The sequence below is a fragment of the Crinia signifera genome, chromosome 5 (genome assembly GCF_055691185.1).
Source record: "Crinia signifera chromosome 5, ASM5569118v1, whole genome shotgun sequence".
Lineage (NCBI taxonomy): Eukaryota > Metazoa > Chordata > Amphibia > Anura > Myobatrachidae > Crinia > Crinia signifera.
This window is the reverse complement of record NC_139221.1, coordinates 306,743,876-306,749,768: the sequence shown is the minus strand read 5'-3', so window position 1 is coordinate 306,749,768 and position 5,893 is coordinate 306,743,876.

Genomic DNA, 5,893 nt, shown 5'->3' with positions numbered 1-5,893 from the left:
TAGGCCGCAGAGTAGTACTCCTTATACACATTACACCAGAGTAATACCCCTTATACACATTACACCACACTGTAGTACTCCCTATACACATTAGGCCACACAGTAGTACTCCTTATACACATTATGCCAAAAAAGTAGAACCCTTATTCACATTACACCACAGTGAAGTACCCCCTTTTCACATTATGCTCCTACTGCTAGATTAGTATAAGGAAAGGAGGAATGGAGACATAGAAATTCAACTATTAAATAAAAAAAAAATATTTATTTTATAGCTGAATTCTAATATTCATCCTCCCCCCTCTGACTAAGCCTGATTTAGGAAAACTGCAAGACTGGTGTATTTTTATTGGTCTTTAATTTAGTAGTTAACTCTAATGTGCCGCACCTATCCCTACCCCTATCCCAACTCCACCCCATATGGGGAGTCACTGACAGCACTCACCTGGCTGCCTAGGCAGCCTCTGCCTTGCTGACAGACTTTGAAGCTGGGTACATACTAGGTGATATATCTCGCTAGTGGGTCTTGGGTGTGAACACCCGATATGTCGGTGAACACTGTCATTCACAGACATATCATATCAGGCAGCTATGCAACACAGCCCATGGCCAATACAGCTAATGATATATCATGGCATCTATGTTTGTGTATGGTGATCGTCCAACCGCCCAAACACTTGCTGCAGAGGCTGACGTCACAGCTGGGTGGTCAAATCCAAATGCCTGCCCAGGTAGATAACATCCGGAGTGTTTATATTTAACTGTATCAACTGCAGTGTGATTCCACCATCCTAAAGGTGCCCATACACTGAGGCGATTTGGTCCAATTTCAGCCTATTGCGACCAATCGGGCCGTTAAATCGGACCAAATCGCCTCTCCCTGACATGCAGTCGGGTCCGATGCGCGGTCCCGTGCACATCGGACCCGACCAGGTGGTCGGACCGGCTAGCCGTCCGACCACCCGTTCTGGGACCTCCCTCCGGACGATGAAGTGGGCGGGAAGCAGGGATGCATGCGATGCATCACAACAGATCGCATGCGTCCCTGCCGCCGGGAAGGTCCCAGCGGCTTACAGGGAATCGTGTGTTCGAACACTGCTGCGAGACGTTGCAGCAGTGTTTGGGCACCTGTGTACTCGACGCTGCCACTGTCTGTTCCTGGCACCCAACCATTCCTCCTCAACCAACCTACGTGTAGCTGCATTAAAGTCAAGGGTATGCGACCAACAAAAGACACGGACGCCACTGACGCCAACTCGGAATCAGCCCCCTTGTGCTTGTATCCTATAGATATCCTATATCCTATAGATATAGATATAGATATCCTATAGATATCATTTGCAGTTTTGGCTATAAGCAAACCATCACACCTATAAAAGGATTCAGTATTGAATCCCGGCTCGCCACGCAGCGGGCCCGGTGCCTTGCTACGCTCGGCACACTAATTTATTCTCCCTCCAGGGGTGTCGTGGACACCCACGGAGGGAGAATGTGTCGGCATTTCGGCGGTCGGGATTCCGGCGTCGGGATTCTGAACGCCGGGATCCCGACCGCCGGGATTGTAACTGCATCCCCTATAAAAATATGAACTAGTAATAAATAAGAATAATAGTACTAACAAAAACAATACAAACGACTGAATACTAGAGTAGCACAAATTTGTATTAACACAATGAAAGTAATCTGAGTGACAGTTGGAACCCCTGGCCGCAGTAGACGCAGCTGAATGATATTGCTGTTATCTGTGTTCTTTTCCTCTCCTGCAAAAAGTTTGTGTGAATTTCCACTCCCAGTGACAGAAGAAAAGGGGTGTGTCTTGGTAGATGTTTGCTGGTTATGCACCCAATGAGATCCCTCGGCCCTTCTCACTGGCTACTAAGGCACGAGGGACCCGGTCTCGTACTTGTTTACTGGCTGTGGTAGAGAGCTGGAAAAGACTGTACAAATGTCACTCTCAGTTCCTGGAAATGCCTGTGGACAAAAAAGGGAAAGGCTGGGGGGGGGGGGGGGGGGGTGTTGACGTTAATGATGCCTGATTGCCTAGCACAGTCTGGCTTAGGTGAACTTGTGTGTTGCGTGTTTGTCATTCATGAACTTAAGGTCATCTTGTTTTTGTTACACTGGACATAGTCTTATCCAATGTCCTTGTTAATACTAGTGATGCAAACAGGACATGTTGGACAGATCTATGCAAGCAAAATGAAAGACAACATAGAACACATAGGGGCCAATTCAATTTGAATTGTTGGGCTGCGAATTCGCAGCCTGACCGATTATCAAACGACGAGCATGTGCATGGTGCGCAAGGTGATCGACAGCCGCTTGTGGGTGGCATGTCAGCATTTTCTGGAAGTGTCCGGCCTCGGCCCCCTGCTAACTGTAGCTGGCTAGGGATGACCATTGTTTCCATTGCCATAGATGGTTGCCATAGATGTCAATAGTGCAACTGACCATCGATAGTGGCATACTATGCAATGGATGTCCATCAAAGTTTTTACCTATCGATGGTTATTTATTTTCTTTGACTGATTGGCCTGTGGGACACTTAAAAACATGGGGGCGGGGTTTCATGGGTGTTGGGGGTGGAGCTATGCTCCGTGTCCCGACCCCTTAGGTATAAAAACCTTGTAATCGTGGACATCATACTTGCATTTATCCTATTTACAATCTGCCCTTCCCAGTAATGACTCTCAGATATTTTAACTTGCACAGTTCGCAATCAAAAGTTTAGTGCCCATGATGTTTACAGTATAAATGTTATGATAATGGGAGAGTTTAATGATAACTTGAATGTTTCCACTTTGGATTGATATCAGTTATTTGTCTGTAGACAGTGGCAATAAGAAGAGGCGTCTTGTTCCGCAGACAGAATCAGTATAAAAAGAGGCAGTGCTGCAAGTATTAGTGGTTCTCTGTCTTACTGGGCGTGGCTTTGTCTCATGGGGGTGTGGTCACATATATAGGGGAGTGGCAGGTGGTCTGGGAACTGGTCAGCTGACCCCGATCACTCACATCCCATCTCGCTGGGAGTAAGACAGATATAGGCTGCCAACCAACATACAGGCTATATACTGATGTAGCCATACATACCAGCATGGAGGCGTGAATAGTGTGCCTGCGTCTATGATGCGTGCATTAATGGTGCAATCGCCACCTGGAAGTCGCAACCCAGCATGTCATGCAGCTTGCTGCAATGCATATGCAATTACAAATAGGGTTAGGCTGGGGATGGGGGGGGGGGGGGGGGGTAGGCTGCAGGGGGGTACGGTTAGGGTTAGCCAGCAGGGAAGTGCAGTTATGGGTAGGTAGTAAGGTAGGGTTAGAGTTAAGGTGATTTGGGCCTAATTTTAGCAGATTTCTCAGACCTAACCATCGCAATCGTGCTAAAACTGGCCAAATCACACTAGTGTATGGGGGCCTTTAGGCTGCAGGTAGGGAGGGTCAGGGGTGGGGAGAGTTAGCTGTTGGGATCCTAACTATCACAATGCAGCTGTCAGTCTTCTGACCACCAGCATACAAAGCGCCGGACCCTGATTACCATTTTATAATGAGAATATAATATCAGATTTTAATTTCACATCTGGGAAAACAGTCGGTGGTATTTACTTGTACAAGCCCCCTTTAGAAAAGTCTTCCACGTGATTTTTTGAACACTGTATAAAAAAAAAATAGACATTCATTTTTCGCTGTTAGGCTGTAATCATACATTAGAAAAACCCTTGAATACAATTGGTACAAATCTCCATCTTGTGTACAGCAGCAACAACAACAACATGTAGCAAAATCAATATAAACGTGAGCAGAGGAAGAAAGCAGCTATCAGAACGAGCGGAGCGTTCCTGCCAGCCTATCAGCACGAGCGGAGCGTTCCTGCCAGCCAATCAGCAGCAGTTCACTAGTGTTGGCTTAGCCAATCAACTTCCAGTGTTTGCAACTTCACTGAAACACACAGAAATTATACCTGCCACAGGTGTACAAGTGTCTCTCTGTGTCCCAGTATGCACAATGGCGTAAATTGTAAGCCTACATTGGCCTACTCCCATATTCCCAGATGCAAACAGCCATTCCAGACAGGGTAATCCTACATAGGTAATCCTACATCGCCCAAGATGGCTGCCTCGCCTGGTACCTTGTGAGGGTGGATAATACAACCCAGGGCATTTATTACCGAAAATGCCTGCAACATTCCTGCTGTATGCTTACTCTGCACTCAAGATTGTCTGTATGGTTGTCTATTGCTGTATTACTTACATTTTCTGTACTTAGTGCATTTTGATGCCTGAAAGGCACATTGAGTCCTGTTGGAGAAATGGGCGATATATAAGTAAAATTATTATTAATGTGTGCGCATTGTGCCAACTCGCCCCTAACTCAGCCTCCATCACATACATGTAAGTCCAATAAACACTAGGCTATAAGCTGAATGATATCAGCAGGACTCCCAGGCAAACAAGATAGCGTATACACACTAAATCAGGCATGTCCAGACTATAGCCCTCCAGCTGTTGTGAAGTCCCATCATGCCTTAGTTTTGCTATTAGGGAATTCTAAAACTATGGCAAGGCATGCTGGGTTGTGTAGTTTCACAACAGCTTGAGGGCCACAGTTTGGACATGCCTGCGCTAAATGATATTGATAACAATATTGTTCAGTGATGTCGCCCATCTCCGGCTCCTAACATGTGCAGCACATACTTTTTGAACTGTGCGATGGGATGTGCATGGGAGCACGCATCGCACCTGCAAAACGCACCGTGTATGAGCACCTTAATTCTGACCCTCCCACAACTCTGTGACAGAGACAGGCTGATCGAGGCCGGAGCTGACATCCCCCCATCCCCAATAAAAATGCCTGGGCACTTCTTTGTTTTCTCTAACACGCCCCAAAATGGCTATTTACCACCTGTCAGTCAAATTGTAATGGGATTGTGATTAGATCCATACGCTATTTCTGTCAATGTTTGGGCTGGCACATGCACGCTACAATCTGTATGCATGCGGTCATTCGATAATCGATTGCAAATTGGCAAAACGGAGATCAACTCTGTATCAAGCCCATAGACAAGTTTGAGCTGCATAATCAGACACGGGTGGGGTTGTTCTCGACCCACGGGAGCGCGGACATGCGCGTTGTCGATATTGAACGTACACATTGAGCGATATTACAAATGATATCGCTCAGAAATGAGCGGTATCGTTTGCATTATCGCTTAGCGTGTATGGGGCTTTACACCTGCCCCACACCAGGTACAAGAGGTCCGTCTGATACAGACGTCCCCATGGTTCATGTGCCACTCAGAATAGGACACAACTCTGGCTACATGCCCGCGACACCCCGTGATACTTCTGCCAGATGGTTCTGTGGCCTGCGTCCGCAATGCCACTACTCAATGGATATACGCCCAATTCGCAGATATTATTACTTTATTATTATATTGAATAACGACTGAATGAATGAATGAATGAGTCAGTGTCCAGGCTGCCAGCTCCAGCAATGACCGGTCCTGTGTATTGATTACTATGGAGACAATGGTTGCCCTCAGGGCTGACATATGTGCACTGTGGATGCTGCAGGTGTAATAGGAGATGAGGCCGAGGGATGAATGGGACGTGACTGAGGGGGGCTGGGCTGAGAGACCACCGCCACCAGCTGATGCAGCTGCAGGGCAGGCCCTCCCCCAGAGCGGCAGTGATGGGGTTAATAACACACGAGCGCTCCAATGAGCCGCCCGCTGCCATTACTGTGCCTGGCAACAACATCCCCCCACCCCGCCCCGGCCACGCGCGTCTTGTTTGCGCCGTCTTGTGAATGGAAGGAGCAGCTGTCAGTCCCCGCCTTCCTGCGGAGGTGGGCGGGGATTTCGGTGTTGCACCGCCCCTTGGACCTGAATAAT